General features: G+C 34.7%; 1 protein-coding gene across 2 annotated transcripts in view; it reads right to left on the reverse strand.

The window, feature by feature from the left end:
* The window catches only part of LOC128681269 (ribosomal protein S6 kinase alpha-5-like), a 72,471-nt gene that overhangs the window by 17,333 nt on the left and 36,559 nt on the right, over nt 1-18,579 (reverse strand). The window lies entirely within an intron of this gene.

An 18,579-nucleotide genomic window follows, 5' to 3' on the forward strand; every position in this document is an offset into this window, starting at 1 on the left:
AAACAATTTCCACAAGAATTTCAGAAGCAGATTAGCTAAAATATCACAATGGATACACTGCGGTGCTGAAAACATTGTGGCGGTGAAGCCTCGAAACTTTAAATACCAATCTCTTCTGAAATGATAAGGACCAACACTGTTCAAATGAGTTTCCTTTGGCGTTTCTCCTCAGCATCGTCGGTCTGCGGTCGTTCCGAAATGCCAGTAGTTTGTAGCTTGTGAGTAATTGCTATTTAATAGAAAAATTGACGTGAAAAGTGCCTGTGCAGGTCTAATCTCTGAATAAATTTTTTAATAAAGTTATTAACGTTAGACCAAAAACCCGGTGAATTCAAACAGTGGTGGGCCGCTAAAATGTCCCAACGCCAACATAGCGGGGCCTAAAACGTTGCATTGGCGAGGCGAGGCGCGCGCGAGGTCGCGTATCGCGGTCACTGGGCCACTAGAAGCGGAGCCGGCGCGCCTCGCGCAGCCCTGAACTTGCTCCGCGGGCTGTTTATGTCATGTGCTGACGTTGCATTATAATGACATTTTGTTTGTGCCAATCCATCATATTCTTTGATATTTTTTTATACATACAATTTCAAAATTCAAAAAGATATAATTTAAGAAGCTTAGATATTGATCAGTTAAGTTATGTAATGTGCTGACGTTACATAATAGCGTACCTAGTAGATAACTAGATGTAGTTTGCAACAATCATGTTCTTTAATTATTCTTATATACAATTTTAAGATGTTAAAGGTCCGACTCATATTTCAACCGCGAAGATTTATACAAAAAATTTGCCAACGACAAAAATGTTCCTTTTGTTCTTTCAATAGTTCCTATAAAATTCTAAACAATACCTAGAAAAAAATTCAGATATAAATAGGTATAATAAACTGACTTTACATATTTATGTGTTGTTGTGTTATTTTCCATTTACGGATGTAAGTACGAAGAAAAATAAATAAAACTAAAAATTCACTTTCCGGTATCGCTCAATACAAGCAGCCAATCAAAACTACAATATTTACAATGTCAAAACTTTTAACAGTCACTAAAGTTCAACAAAAGGAACTTAATAACATTTCAAAACGAATTTAACGCAATGTTGTATTAACTTTCGCTATTGTCGTGTCAAATAGCTAGTTGGCCAAGAAGATCGATTGCGGCAATCGATTTTATCGATTGCTCTTTTATCGCGCGGTATCCAGTCACGAATTGTCCGATTAAGAATCAGAATGGTTTGTATAAGGAGATTAGATAGACAGTTTTGTTGTAAATACACCGAAGCATGATGTGGCAGCGAACTGTCATCTGTCAGTTGTATGACAGAATTTTGAGTTTGATATACGCTGTGTCTCTCTCTGCATAGGAAGGCAGGGATAAAAAGAGATGGATGGGAAGATATGAGGATTCTAGGGGTGGATGTAAGTACGACTAGAAATAGGTAATTGTGAAACAGCTGGCTTCTGTTAATCGGAAAGCCACTAGGCGAACATTACGTAGAAAAGCACGCGGATTATTCCCATTTCAGTCACAAATCTTACGTGTGAAAGAAATAAAATGAATCAGTAGCGCGGCGCATATTTCTGTCAGGTTTACCAACATGCAAGATTTTTTCCCCACCAAATTGCGCTAACGGAAAGTCAAATCTAGTCTAGCTCGTCAGATAGTACGACACTGTCATTTGTCTTTGACAACTGACCGGATATTTCAAATCGGCCAATGGCAACACAGCGTTGGAATTTACATTATGGCGCCCGCACATTTAGTGTGGTGTGTCCGGTGTTCAGAAAACCCTCATTCAACTCTCCTATTCAGACTTCTCTTATTCATTTTATCTTATCGAGTATGTTACAATGACACTGGTGTCCAATTTTATTTAGTGGCTAAAATGTTTCTTCATACTTTCATATTATTCTATAAACATGTTTGTTTGGTCATCTTTTAAATCAAAATGAAGCATTGTATTGTGGTGATTTTACGTGTGAGGTAGTTGGATAGCTGGAGAGAGAGAGAGAGCGAGAGATGGTAACAGTAATGTAAAACGGAGAAAATACTCCAAAATGTCGTCTAATAACAAGACATAAGCAAATTGCGCTAACAATGTTTATGAGAAAGGTATTGAATATTCATACAGGGCCAAGGTCGTCTGAGACTAGGGATAACCTTCATGTCTAGAGTTGTCTAATTGGTGATTATGTACACTTGTTTGTCTCTTTGTATTATTCTCTTTTGAACTAAAGGCGACTTTTTTGAATAGGTACATATGATTAAAAAAATGGGACAAAATGTATGTTCTCAATTACCAAAACTCATTGAGAACACACATCTTCAAAATTTTCAAGGTTTATTTCTGAGACGAACACGTGGCGTCACAGCTGTGAATGTTACCGGGAACACTTCAGATGAGACAGAGAGAGAGCAAAGACGATCCCGATTCTTTGCTTTAGATGAAGCGGAAATCATTCATTAGAGAAACATAATCCCAAAAAGTATTGTTTTACCATTATACGATAACGTAACTAGAAGGAAAAAGTTAAACATTTGCAAGACAAAAAACCACATCCGGATGCCGAGAGAAAGTGGCAAAAACCCAGCGTTTTAATCCATCTTCAACGAGGAGAAAAAAAGATAGATTTAAAAAAAGAATTGCTGAAAAATCCGCGTTAACCTCTCACATTTCCCGATCGCGATTTTTTACGCCAATCTCGGTCCAGTTGCGACATTCTAAATCATCCGTTTCACTTTTGCGAACACTTTCACTGCTAACGGTACGACCAACCTCAATCTAAACGCAACTTTAACAACCGACAAACAAGGTATACAGTCATTTATCAAAATAACAAACATGGCTGCGAAGAGTTTTAACGCAATGAGAATAGATTCCAAATTCAAAAGGCGCAACGATTCGAGATGAAATACCGAAGATAGTCGAAGTCTGCCCGAACCGTGCTAGATTTGCGCGTGAGTTTGAAAGTATCCCCACTCCCCCCCCACTTGCGCTGGGTACCGTAACGCGCTTGTGTCATCCGTTATGGCCGGTGAAACTTATTACGTAGACCGCTATGTTACGCCGAAAGGCGATTCGAGTTGGCATGACACCTGGGTGATTTGCTATGATATATGATGAGGAAACTAATAGGGTGTTAAGGCTAATGTCAAGTAGTTGCGTATTGCACAATGATGTGTTTCAGATGGAGATGATTGATATGTAGCGGGTTAACTAGAAATATGCAAATAGTACGTATGGCATTTGGAAAATTGTCTACTCACGGAGCTATAATGTGGAAGGTTATGAGGTACGTAATATATATGAAGAGAATTCAGACAATACAATGTTGTGTCAAATACAAGGGCATGTTACATACTAAAAAAAATTGTGTTGGAGCTGGAAGTCAGTTAATTTCGGAGCTAACTCAATCTGTGTTATTCAACCCTATTCCTCAGTGACCCAATGAGGCTTATGACCTCCGACAATAGAATTTTCCGCTCTTTTTAACCCCCTGACGCAAAAAGAGGGCTGTTACAAGTTTAACGTGTCTGTCTGTGTATCTGTCTGTGCTCTGATGAACCGATTTTTGTTTAGTTTTTTTTTGTGTCATAGATAATTTAATCCAGAGTGTTCTTGGCCATGTTTCATGAAAATCTGTTCACCCGTTCAAAAGTTATAGCGAAATGAATATTGAAAGTCGGGGGTTTTTTAATTTGTCTAACAAATAAACTTGTCTACTTACTGCCAGTCGCCTCTTGTATATTTATTTACTTAGTGATGTTACATATATGAGCAACATAAGAGAACCGAGGCGGATAAACTCTGATGCAACAAGTGATCATATGAAGGCTTTACACCTCGCCATGGGCATAAAAGGTTTTGTAGCACATCAACAAACCGAAGCTCATTGGAAATTGACCACTATTGCCACAGCATAGGGTCTATGTAAAGCAACTGGACATGCCGTTGTCTGTACATAGTGAAATGACATCGTTATGCGGAAACATGACTGTTATTGACCCAACTTATCGCATTATATAGCCGCTGAAGTGGATCATCCAACATTAACATCCTTATATTTATAAAAATATGTCCCCCTGTCGCGTCTGTCTGTATGAATCTGCGTTAAACTCAAAAACTATTTTTTTTTTGTATTGTTTTTACCAATATCAGTGTGATTTCTGAGGAAGGATTAGGTGTATAATTTATTAATGTTTCACTCGAGCGAAGCCGGGATGGGCCGCTAATATTTTGCTAGTATCTGTCGTCTACAAAATTTTATTGTAGGAAAATTAATTTTATCGTTTTACTCACAGATTTTATTATCGCCAATGACCCAAAGTTCACTTAGTTAAATTGTCACCTGACTGGAATATTATTGCAACGGTATTTTCAATCAAAATCTTTTACTGATAATACGTATACGTAAATATGTATATGGATACATATATATGTTTTAAAATACATTTCGATATATTTCTTTATATCCTACGGCCTATGCTCAAAAAAAAAAAAGTCCAACATACTGAAAACAAAATTCTCACATTATCCCACAGGTAAAATGGGAGACAATGCTTAACATTAAATTTAACCTTGTGTGTCCTCTATAAAGATGTGCAATAAACATAAAAACACATTTCCAATTTGAAATTAAACATTTTAGTTTCAACCGAATTGATACCACATTGGCTCGAGATTTATGGAAGCAGAACGGGGACGCCATTGCCCAGTCACTAAATAGGCTTTAAAAATCAACAACAAGTCTACATACGTACTATAACAGAAAATTCAACAACACTGAAAAATCTCAACCTTGACGTTGGCAAAATCATCGTTTCGACAAAGGATGGAGCCATAACACAAGAAAAAAAAAGTAGAAGAATGCAGTTGATACTTTGATAGATAAATAATAATAAAAAAGAAACAACAGAAAAACAAGTTTTCATATAAAAAATGCACAAAGAGGAAACCTTTATTGTTCAAGATCATCTACATGACCTCGGCACGGTAACCCTGTGACCCAAATGGAATATGAAGTAGTAAGACATAGCTCAACAATCGGCCTGCTTCGGAAAACTAATACCATATGAATATGATATTAAATGTTATTGAAGGACACTCCCGCTCAGAAAGAAAAGAAAAATAATAGGCACTTTCTTTGTTGTTCACCTTTTCTTTCGTGTAAACAGATGATATTCATAATACCTGGCAGTTTAAACATTTGTTATTTTTTGTGTTACGTGTCAATTAACATGTTTTATGGTGAGATGATTTATGCAAATTTCAAAGACCTGCAACACAGATTGACCTAGTCGCAAAGTAAGTTTTATGAGAGATCCAAGATCCAGGCCAATCTGGAAAAGATTATATTTTCCGGATTGACCTGACCTGCAATCGAAGTCGGGCCTCGAAAATCACTTTACCACACGACACAAGCCAACAATTTACCTGTATTCTTACATATTATAAAACAAAGTCCTTGCTGCGTCTATCTGTCTCTTCGCGATATACTAAAAAACGACTGCACGGATTTTCATGTTGTTTTCACCAATAGGTAGGGTGGTTCCTGAGGAAGGTTTAGGTGTATAATTTATTATGGTTTTAGCCGAGCGAACCAGGACCACCGAAGCCAGGACGGGCCGCTGGTATAATATTAAGAAGCGGAGTAAATATTGCCAAATGAGCAATGTTTTACATGCGGCGAATTTGGGAAGCAAGTTAAGATTGCGAATATGAAACTCTCTTGTATTGAGATTCCATGTGTGACCCATAGCATATCAATAAAACCTATAGACATAAGCCCTTCCATGTACTTCCAACCAGATATTTGAAAATCAGTGAAGTAAGGTAGGCTAGCTCTTATGACATACATGAACTGATTTTAAAGTTTAATCTCAGACAATTAAACATAACTTCAAGAGATCTAAGTTAACACATATCAACTGTACTTGATACAACCGCTTCCTATCTGAAAGCTATAAATATGTAATACCGCTATTATAGAGCTAATGGTGTTCGAGCCACATTCGCACGATATTCCATTATAACAGCATTATAAGATTTACGGGGCCACGGTGGTTTAGTCCGGCTTTTAAATGGTGTGTGATTTTGTGATTTTGTTTTTTTGTTATACATCTGAATTGACCTTATTTTGAAAGATGACTCGACCTCTGATTCAGATGTATGTTTAAACATATCTGGCTCGGTTCTAAACGATATAAAATACAGAGTTTTCCTTGTATCGAATTGCAAGCGATTTTCTGGTGCAAATTTTTTGATTTCGTAGGCCCCCCCCCTTCCCACATACAAGTGGCATTCCCCAACGATCCGTTGAAATAAAAAAATATTTATATCTAGTTAAAGCCGTTAAACATTATATAATGATTTTGAAACAGATATTAAAGAAGAAAGAATTCTGCACCAACATATGGATAAAGAAAATAATGTTGTTATTATTAGTGATCATCAGAAACAGCTAAATAACACGGAAGTCAACAAATCGTATGATCCATAGTCTTATATGATAAATAAACCTGTCGTATGTGTACTTGCAAAACAAACACACAACTTCACGACAGTAGCAAAACATTTAAAATTAGACCTAACTGTCTGATAATTAGAACTAGAATCAGCTTGTAACCTAATTCGCACGACAGAGAAAATGTAGTGCAAATTAAACGGGATAACAGAGATGACACGAATAGAATATCCAGCGTTATAGAAGAAACTTTATTTTAATTTTGTTTCTAGAATGCATTTGATGTATCAAATAAGTTACAGCATTTACCACAGAAATTAGGATGTCACGGACTTTTTTAAAAATAAATTTCAATTATATGTCAACGTCGTTAATTACAAATCATATATCACATCATCCTAAGATGAAGATTGTCTTCAATCAATGCAATCAATATTGCACATCCATTTATGAGCATCAAAAGAAACGAACTCTATTACCATACGCAAAAACTTTACATTGAAAGGGCAGAAATTGATAGACATGTTATGCACAGTAAAGTTGCATTATCATATGCATAGAATGTGTTTCATTCAACTAAAAGCTAATGTACATGAAGTATCCTTCTGAATTCTAGGTAATTTACGCTTACGGGGAAACCCGAGGGCCTACGAAGCAGGTTCGTCTGTATCACTGTCTCTTTCGTTTACCTCACATGTGACGTCAAGAGCGAATGGGACAGGCCTATGTGGACTAACGGAACTTATCAGTCTATTTATAATTGGTACGATATTGAGTTGACGGTGTCATTTGGGTTGACGAGTGACTAGTTGATAAGCATATTTTTCGAGTCGATGGAATTTCAAGTAAAAATAAAATACTTAGAATTCCTTGTTGATATGATGTTTGTGAACGAAGCAACATAGTAAGACATCAAACGTTAGACGGATACAATGACATCTTTAATACAAACCTTTATGATAAAATAATAAACAATATTTAGTCTGTCATTTCATGAGTATGCAAAATTTTACAAGAACTTACTTAAATTTTTGATAAACAAATGAAAATCTTTGTATAATGTATGTGTGTTTTAATGTATGTACAATATAGTTATTAGAAACAAATCCTAGTACATTAAGAAGCATTTCAATTTCCTGATCAGTTAACTTTAGAGTTCTTGGACACCAAAAGCTAACATTTTTAATCATAATTAAATACAATACTCTTTGTCGATGATAATATTAAGTGGTTTTACAAAACCTGCATTGAAAGGGGTTTTCAGGGACATATAACGATATTCTCATTGGCCAATCTGTTATTATATAAATTAACAATGACATTACAATAATATGGAAGGAAATCACAACACAATATCATAGACGCGTTAGAATACTGTCAAGTTTTGCAAGCTATTACGACACGCGACGCTGGGCTCACGGCCATGGGAATATTGTAGCAATATTGTTGACAAAACATACAATATTTTTCAATTTTCATTATTATAATTTGCAATCTTTGCAAGTTTTTATTCCCATCAGACTGTTAGTTCGATTTGGCTGGAAAATAATGTCACATCATTTGAAGAAAGGGAGGCGTTAGTTAAAAATGTCAACGGTAGTTTTATGTTCGATGATGAAGACATAACAAAGGATTGGACTGTAAGAAATTTTAGACCAGTTCATGGACGATATGTCAAGACGAAGCTTTATGAAGCAAATCATATTTAACGATTACTTAAAAATCATATAATGAAAGCTCAATTTAACCTTATTGCCATAAGCAAAAAATATAACAGTTATTACCTTAAATAACCCTATTTAGAATGTTAAAAATCAACAAAAAAAGCACATTCTAGAGAATTCATGTCAAGTGGACCACTTTATGACAAGTTTATTACAACAACGACCTACAAACCGGTTTGTTCCGGTCGTAATCTTAAAAATAATAATGCCAAAACTACACACAGTAGATTAATAGTAAGATTGGTTTAGGCTGAAATTTTGTACAGTATAGAGCACATCAATACAGTCAAATCTGTTGCAATTACAAATATGCCACTATTAAATACGCATGAGAACAAATCACTTAACATTAAGTTCACTATACCTAATTAACTGAAGTATATTAATAACTTACGGCCAAGTTAATGAAATCATTATGAAAGCGCAACAGACAATCAAACGAACAATAACAATACTACAAGAATCTATGTAAATTCCCGATCTAACAGCATTTATTTACAATCCACAATATAATTTATTAATCTCAGACTCAAGATTCTAACAAGTCATGACATGAATCACGCGATCCTAGGTCATTGCGATCTGCTTGCAACCGAAACTTATAAGATATGGATCTAACACTAACTGATTTGGTTAAAACTAATAGTAGGTAGTTGTAATTGAATTTAAATCACAAAGCAAATTATGTAGGTAAGCAATGTCTAGCTATGCCGCAATCGCCTGGTTCCTGGCAAACCCAACAAGTACTGGCTTGATGACGTCAAGGAGGACTATGCAAATAGGATGCCGAAGACCAGTATGAGAAGAACCAGTAGGAAAACGTAATCTGGGCTCCAATTCTTGAAAGATAGAAGATATACTCTTACAGCAAATAGATAAAGGATTAATTTTTACTACATGATTGATTCTATAAGTTCTTGTCGCTGGCGGCATTTAGTGTTATCCGTTTCATCTTCAGCCATCGTTTCACGTCCTTGTACGACCCCACTTGCCAACTCAAAGGCCCACACTAAGCACTAAACTGGTATCGTGCATCCGATGTACAGAAACGGGCACAACACCACAACGCCAAACAAATATCTGTGATCACAAGTGCAATAATTGTTCGAGATGGAAGTTGTAATCAGGACTTCCAGATAACGGACATTACATTACACCGTCAGCAGATATTTCCACTATCTTAGTTGTACAAAAAATGATACAACACGGATGTGTGTTCGTCAATGTAGCCAAAAAGCATTTCAGAGAGGCACGCTCTGATTGGCACGATATTTCGACAACTTTCACCGGTCTTAAGAATTCGCTCCGGTATATGCAATGCTTTTTTTGGTCGCAATAGGTAAGCGCAAAATTCTTCAGCAACAGGTAATGATTGCCTTTAACGTGGAGCAATTATCTTTATATTGACAAAAAATACTGATACTTACACGAATTTTATTAATCGTAGTGAATATTGTTGTATGTATATTTTTTACGCTGATTAGTATGAGGATGTAGTATGAGAAGGCTTTTGCCAAGCAGTGGAACACAAATAGCTAAAAATCCATAAATAGAATGATTGAAATTCGCAATATCGAATCGGCAACATATCATTCGTGGGAAATCGTGCATCTCCTATGACCCCATTCGCAACGTTGCATGAAATACCAATATTTCTATTTCCTTTCACGTCTTTTTTTGCAATATAACGTGTGTATGATTGGGTTTTTCATTAATCAAATAACGATTTTATAGGTGTTTTAAATATACTAGATTTGTAACAATGTTGTAACAAATATTGATCATTACATAGTATTAAACAAAGTCGCTTCCCGCTGTCTGTCCCTATGTATATGTATGGTAATCTTTAAAAGTATGCAACGGATTTTGATGCCGTTTTTTTGAAAAGATAGAGTATTTCAAGAGGAAGATTTATATGTATATAACATGCCTATTGTACCCGTGCGAAGCCGGGGCTGGCCGCTAGTAGATGATATACAAGAAAAGGCAAAGGTCGTGTCGTACAGGGAGGTCAAATCTATGGCAGGGAAGAGAGTAGAATGGAAAATACTCCATTGACAAGAACTTCGTTCTGAAATTGAATATATATATATAAGGTCCATGAAATTAGATTTCGTAGAAATCTGTTCAGTGATATTTGCGTGATAGAGTTACTTTGGTCCGTGATTATAGAATTTAACTAGTATCTTTATTAATGGTAGCATTTGACTGCAGATACTCAATATTTTTGCTTCCACATAATGACATACGAGTACAGAGTAAAAGCGTCGGGTAGTGAATATTTGGACCAAAATATTGATATCGCTGATACAATAGTCACATCAATGAGATTTAAAAGGATGCTGATTTTTATAGATTTTTATTCCACAATCTCTTTCATAGTTCGTTTATGAGCAAATTAAACTAGTGAAAGTGCTATCAAATCACAATCGAAATTTAAAATTGGAACCGCCCGACCTCATTCCTCGAGCGACAGTGCAAGAGAGCGGGCGGGAGTGCGAAAATAAATCATTAAAATTAGACATACCGATACACGCTCATATAATAATTATGGCTTGACAGTGTTACAATTCAATGTTGGTAATGAGGCTATAGAAATTTTCCCACAAGCAACAAGCGATGAAAATGAAAGAGCAAACACGAGGCGCGATGTGAATTCTGATAGGATTATGTGAGATTTCTACTTAGATATGTTAGGAAATGAAATTGTTAGCGTGATTGGAGCTTATGATACGGATTCTGTCGTGTTATTTATTGTGATTAGCGTTGATATTGTATCACATTTCTGAATACTTCAAGACAAACTTGAAGAAAAAAAATATAAACCAACTTATTAAAAAAAATATAAATCCCAAAAGAAATGTGTAGAAATTGATACCGAAAAGGGAAATATATTTATTCAGTTACAACATAATAAGCCCTTTATGGAGAAATCAATGAAGATATATATAACCTATGATATGAACTTCTCTTGTGGCCACAACTATGATAAATTGAAATGGAAAATAGGTTGTCCATTTTAATATGCTTACTTACGAACAGAGTGACGTATATAAAAGAGTTAGGATCCTCTGAAACTGATACATTAGGGGATTTTAGAACCGGACTTAATAAGTGGCTCCATGATAAATTATTTTATTCAATAAAAAAAATTTTGACCCATAAACAAAGTTAATATTGTATAACATAATAACATTAAACATTTGCATGCTATTTATATGGCTAGATCTAGATAGGCTTGTTCTATACACACCATGTACCACCATAATCATATTGTACCGTATTTAAAGCAAATAAATAATTTTTGATTTGATACTACTTTTTTAAATCGAATATGTATGAATATCGAATATTTTCATTAATCGAAAAAGTAAGAAAGAGAATCAAATGGCAATGGTAACGTTTGTACATTAGGTTATAAATATTTTAATCCACTGAAAACCTACAGAAGGTGTTCAGATCGAAACTGTAAAAGTACGCAAGGTGGATCATCTAGGAATTTTAAAAATAATTGGCAGTAGCATTCTGTTTGGGAATCAGATTAGATTAAAAATAATCATAAAGTTCCCAAATAAAGGTGTATTTTTTATGGTTTAAACACAAGCTTTACCCAATATCCCTGCTGTAAAATAGCAACAATCAATAGACAACAATGGCTCTATCAATCGAAGACTAAGCTTGCTTTGTGAAGTAAAGGATGTGATTCACAGGCGTAGTGATAATTTGGTTATTTGTTATTTTAAGCTTTATACACGAAGGAATTACCTATTTACATAATACATTAATGAGGATGTTTGAATATTTTGTGGAACACCAAAATCAAAACTTAAAGCAATGGCAATAAAATACGAATACCAAAAATTTCCTATAACCATATTTTCATTTTCACTAGTTCCACAGACAGAAATATATATATATATATATATATATATATATATATATATATATATATATATATATATATATATATATATATGTATATATATATATATATATATATATATATATATATATATATGTATATATATATATATATATATATATATATCTAAACAGATTTCTACAAAATACAAGCAATCAAATTTTAATTCATGATCTGTGCAAAAGTCGAAACATAAACATCTTCTTAATTTCGATATTTTGATTTGACCCAATTTGCACCCTTGTGGAACACCAGAACATAAATCACAACGGTTGTAAAACAAATTATGATTATGATTTTGATGCATTTAAACTAATAATAGACTGGGTGAAAGTAAATACGCTTTCAGTAGAAAGCTGAGCACAAAAATTGCTGTTGCATTGAGAGTTCGTTGATGTTTTACATTTTGGAGATGTACCATATTGCATAAATTTTTAATTACGGAAAATTTGGTCATAGAATTGCCACTAAAATATTTTAGATTAAATTCCAAAACCTCATCCTGAATGAAAGCGGAGGATATGCGTGCTAATGGTCTGATAACTAAGGATGCTGAGGATAGTGCGAAGTGGAGACGAAAAAGTAGGGAAGCAAAACCTGAGCTCCCCCTCTCTAAATTAGGAATAGACTTAGCTCCGGATCCGGGAGGAGAGAGAGTTAAGACCTCATGATTGTTACGAGACAAACATTGTCTCCTTCCTCCACATATGATCTCTTTATACTAAGTCCACAATTAGCTATTTTCATTGCACAGCCAATTTAATAAAATTGATTCGGCTATTTATTTATTTGGATTTAATTAAACTAAACAGATCAGAACTTTATTTTCGATATGAGCTCAAATTTTAACTTCATCAAAACGTAACTTTTGATATATTTAAAGTAACACACGTAGCATCCAATAATAACCGCGATTTCGTTATAAAAATCAGTAAGAGAGCCGGCGTTGCCTCCGCTTGCCGTGACCTACATCCGCCATTTTGAATAGCAGCGCGTGCGCCGCTTTTGGTAGGACATTTCACGTGAATACGCTTTTAATTAGGAAAATTAATACGTTTTGAGAGTGAAACTATGAGCTCAGAACATGGATAATCAAAATCTTTCGGCTATCAATGAAATCTGTGGTATTAATCAGTTTAACTCTACTGCAATGAAATAATGCAAGATTTTAGCTCTTGAGTTTAGAAGAAAAACATCAAGATATAAAATTAAGAGCAGATTGTTACCGCACTCTATTCTAAAAGCAGCCGCATACACCTGGGTTCATTTATTATAGTTCAAACATTATAGGAAAGTTCATTTACTGCCGTTGTCGTCATGAGATCACAATTAGAATGGGGCGTTTTGGCAAGTCCAATTATTTCCCAAAAAATTCAACATTGCTTTTCGTTATTTCAAAAATATTGATTCTATAATCGTGATTCTTCAGAGGTATCAAACCAAAATGTTGTCTACTTGCCTATTGTAAAGAAAAGAATAACACGACTTAATAACAATACTACAACATTTCATAAAACGCAAAACACACATGCCCACGTAATCACCATTTATTAACGTGTCACCTTCAAGTACGTTTTTAAATATAGCGAGATGCCATTATTACCCTTCTAACGGGAGAAAGAATCGGTGGATTTATATTATGACTTGTATTTTTGCTAGTAGTAGGTTCATTCATTCAATCCTTTCTTATTACATTCAATTATTTAGTTTCGCCCGTCCCGATGTCTGTCTGTCTGTATACCAAATCTTGCAAGTTATTTCACGTACTTGACCGTTAAAAATGAATTATTCAATTTAAAAAATTCGACTGCGATTTGACTCTAGCCTGATGTTAGCACTTTTTGGGAATGCTGTTTTTCGAAGCTGTTTTTATCACTTCACTGTCTCGTACGAGCACCGTTACTTTTGTTTTGACTTAATTATGTAAAATAGACTAACTTATATGTACAAAATGTACAATTTACTTTTCAAAGTTTAAAAAAACAAACTACATTTTTACGATATCCAATTTACATATCAACACAAAGGAATCATTTCATTTGTATAATGATGTGACAATTTGGCACATTAACGACTGCTAATTTGAACCTTAATATTAGACGGTTAAAGGTGACATTTTCTGTGTAATGGCATAGGGGGCAATGGACTTTCATGTTGTTTATATTATAATTATTCTAAGTATAAGGCACGGTTGTGGTGGTTTTGTTTATGGGTAACCAATTAATTTTTGTTCCTTTTAACAAACAATATACCTAGAAACTCTTTCTCTCTCTCTCTCTCAAAATCAAAATCAAAATCAAATCATTTATTCAGAAATTAGGCCTTCACAGGCACTTTTTCACGTCATAATCTAAATTAAATGATGTTTATCAAAGCTACAAACTACTAGCATTTCGGAACGACCACTGCTGAGAAGAAATGCCGAAAGAAACTCATTCAAACAGTGTTGGTCCCTATTATGCCAGAAGGGCTTACCATTTTTTAAATATAAATTTATGTATAATTTTTTATCAGTAATATAACATGTAAGTACATAATAAAGTACATGGTCAAAAGGTATACTGAAACATATTATGATTGTGATCAAGTGCTGATGAAAGGAAAATATATATACTTATATATATATGTATAATTAACCAAACAAAAAAAAAAAACTTTTAATAAAAGATCGAGCTGACCAGTTCCCCCGGCAGCACCCGTTCACGAGTTGACGCGTGAGTCAGCCATCGCGAAGCTCAACCACAATAGAGGGAACCTCCCGACCCGAAACACGCCGCTACCGGTTTGACCATTTGAATGTGCATGACATACTCGATCTCCATAATCTAACATAATAGATACCTATGTTACTTTCAGACACTTGAAGATCACAAATCACGTATATGTTTTACAAGTAAATGTCAAAATATATGTAATAAACATGTCAAGAAAATATATAAATAATAATAAAAAAAAAAATTAAAATCAAGTGTGAGAGGTGGAAGTTTTAGGAAGGGTCCAAGGTTTTTTATCATTTAACTCATCCGAGTCTTTCCGGTTTTTACCTCAGTCGTAGAGCGACGGAGCCCAGGGACCGCTTTCCTACTTTTTGGTCTCCACTTCGCACGGTCGTCGGCATCCCTAGTTGTGCCTACCATCAACTTTTACAGAAGGATTCTAATGCAACTCAGTTCAATTTAGGCACCTAAAATGAATCGCATTCATACTAAAAAGTAAGTCGATGGTACGAATTTGCGATGCAGTTCAGTTTAGGTAATCAAAATTAAGTAAGTAGGCCTTTTATTGATAAAAAAATATTTTATGGAAACAAGCAATAATGAATGGTAAAAATTACTACCATTAGGTTTAAAAAATATTTTATCCCTCGCCAAATGCTTGAAAAAACGAAACTTGAACCAAAAAAGCAATCTAACTACCATTAAGTATAAATACATTTAAATGACATTACTACATAGATAGCCCCGTCTCTCTCCCACGCCATTGACATCACATCTCGTGTCTCTGTCGCGCAAACCGTGACCTACTTGCTTGGTACTCGGTTGTGCTAATTCGGGCACTATCTCTGTTGAGTGCGGTGAATTATGTACCTTATAAGTTAGTAATTACAGTTTGCAATAGATTGTTACGGTCGAATGCATGTCTCAAGTAGATTGGTTTATATATTGATGAGCAAGTGAAAGTGAGAACAGTAATTTATATTTTCGTGTCCACGTCCAGTACTAAATTGCGGATACACTAGAGCACTAAAGCGATTTGACACATTCGGTCAGTTGTCAAATTCAAATATCAGTTCTTTTTTAAACTTCTCAAACAAACAGGCGGTGTAAATACACCCTAGGAAAATTAAAATATCCAAGACAGAACAGCACAGGTAATAATATAAGTAAAGCATATTTATTACAAAATTGAATTTACTTTCGAGGCCTGCCTGACCTCTGTCATTGGTGTAACTTTTAAGTGATATAATGTGTAATGAGTGAATACTTTTAACTTTGACAACGCAACCTTAAGACGTTACTGTTCTACCATTTGTTTCTTTCAAACCATTTCCCAACTCCTCGCAAATGCATTTTTAAATTCGTGACACTGAAATATACAGCGACAGCAACACTATTCGAATTATAAAATTTTGTATAACTGGCCAATGATAACGTGGAACTCGCGTTTCAATTTCAAATCCAGTGACACGCGCATTCTGGCACTAAAATTCAAGTTCGTTCAATATTTAAAATCCAGTCGTATACGCATCCTGGTTCCTGTCAAGCACGCCAAACCGGTCGCAATCAGCTGATCCGAGCGCCGTTGCCGTTCCGCTTGCGCACCGTCCGTTATGATACCATAACCTCAATGGCCCGAATTCTTTTGACAAAACTCGAATTGCCCAGCCCATGTTTGAAGACGGATATGGGTGCCGAATTTAGAATGCATTTGTTTTAAATAGTTCGGTTAATTTGCATAGGGACAATGTGCTATTAAAAGAGGTGAATGCCATTAATATTAAATAAACAACTTCTTTTACTATAATAATGGTCGAAGTCTCCTCGACTTCCTCACAATCATACAACTGTGAAATTGTATGGAGACGTTCTTAATATGTTACAAGACACTACAATCAGCTGATAAGCGTTACGGATTTCTTTACAGCCTTTTAAAGTCTGTAAAGTGTGTACCACTACATACATACATATATTATGTATGTATGTTTGTTTGTTTGTATGTATATATGTATAGTAACCACCACACCACATCAAATACTAGGCTAGCATGAGCTAGAAGTATGTAACACGATAGATCGCCGCACGGCCGCACTGAGATGGTGGTCAGAGTCGAAGAAAGTACCAGGCTAGCATAAAATACAAGCGATGCATTTCATTCCATGTGCATCGATCAGCTGATCGCAAGATAGATCGCGGCTAACAAGATGGCGGAGACGCGTTCAAAATTTCATTGTCACATTGGACAGTCGCCAATCCGTGGGATTCTTTTAACAGATTTTGTTTCTATGTAGCGGGGGGTTATTTGTGGCTTTCAAGCCTGATATTCAAAATAAAAAATGTTTATAATCTATATTTAAGAATTCGGCAATATACTTCTTTCATAACAATCCAACAACATCCTTCCGCAAATTGATCACGAAATTATTCTAAATCACTTTTAAATTGGCTTATAAAATTTAGGGATTTCTTTTGGTCGAGTTTTTTTATCAATTCGAAAATAGTCCTTCCATCCATAACGTAATCTAAAAGCACGCGACTTTCTGTTCTGACTGAGAATTTATCTAAAAATAATTTGATAGAAACTCATTACGGAAAAATTTATTGTTAGTATTACATTGACGATTAAGACGTAAACATATCACAGCTATAATGACTTACACTAAGCACTAATGAAATCCAAGCGTGTCACTCATCGTTTCAAAAAACACCACAATTTTGAACCTTATTATCTAAAGCCGAGGGTATATTTTGGAATGTAAAAGAGACAAGTGCGGAAAGTGTATCGAGCGACGTTAGGCCACTTTCTATTGAACCATTCAGTGAACAGCTGTTGTTTATTATTATGATGAGTACACACACATACATTCATACAATTTGTCACCCATAACTATCCAATTATCTAATCTAAGAGAGCTAAGATGCAAGTATTTTGTATTTGCTTGTAAAAAAAAAATTCATAACAAACAAACGCAAATTAATTCTGACGACTTACGCGCCATATTCATGTTTTTTTTATCTATATTATTATTACAAAGAGGTAAGCGTTTGTGAGTTTGTATGTTTGAGGCGGGCAATCACCGAAACTACCGAACCGATTTCAAAAATTCTTTCACCGCTATAAAGGTACATTATCCAAGAGCGAAGCCCCAGGCAACATCTAGTTTTAATATATATACACGAGTATTTAGTTAATGTTTTTTCCACTAGGCGTAGTTAGCGTAGATGTAGGACAGTAGGTTTTAAAATAATCTATGTCAAAAATTACCTCAGCAGTTTCACATAGTTCAAGGAGAAAACACACTTATTTTAAGACTAGATTCTGTTGAATATATAAATGTTTTTTTTTTTTTTTTGGTTTGTCAAGAACAATGTCTGATATGGAAATAAAACATTTCCATTTTATTTTTCAAAGTAAGTATAGTTAAACGAGGGTTGCTCCAAGAACGTCGCCGTAAATATATAAATACATGGCACGGCTTGGTACGGTCACGAAGCACAGATATTACAGTTGGGTATCTCTGTAACTTGTGAATTTACATAATCACGTTATATTTCTACCCTCATCCCAGTCGTAGGACAAAATGATAAAAAATATAATAATCAACATGAAAAATTACAATAATTTTAACTGGTTTTAGACTCGTTTGATAATAATTAATTAAAAATGATTTTGCATTAATTTTATAGGTACGATAAAACCTGGTTCCATACACGAATTTGTCATGTGTGCAATTCGGTAAATTATTGTCTATATG

Source organism: Plodia interpunctella, chromosome 26 (genome assembly GCF_027563975.2).
Source record: "Plodia interpunctella isolate USDA-ARS_2022_Savannah chromosome 26, ilPloInte3.2, whole genome shotgun sequence".
Classification (NCBI taxonomy): Eukaryota; Metazoa; Arthropoda; class Insecta; order Lepidoptera; family Pyralidae; genus Plodia; species Plodia interpunctella.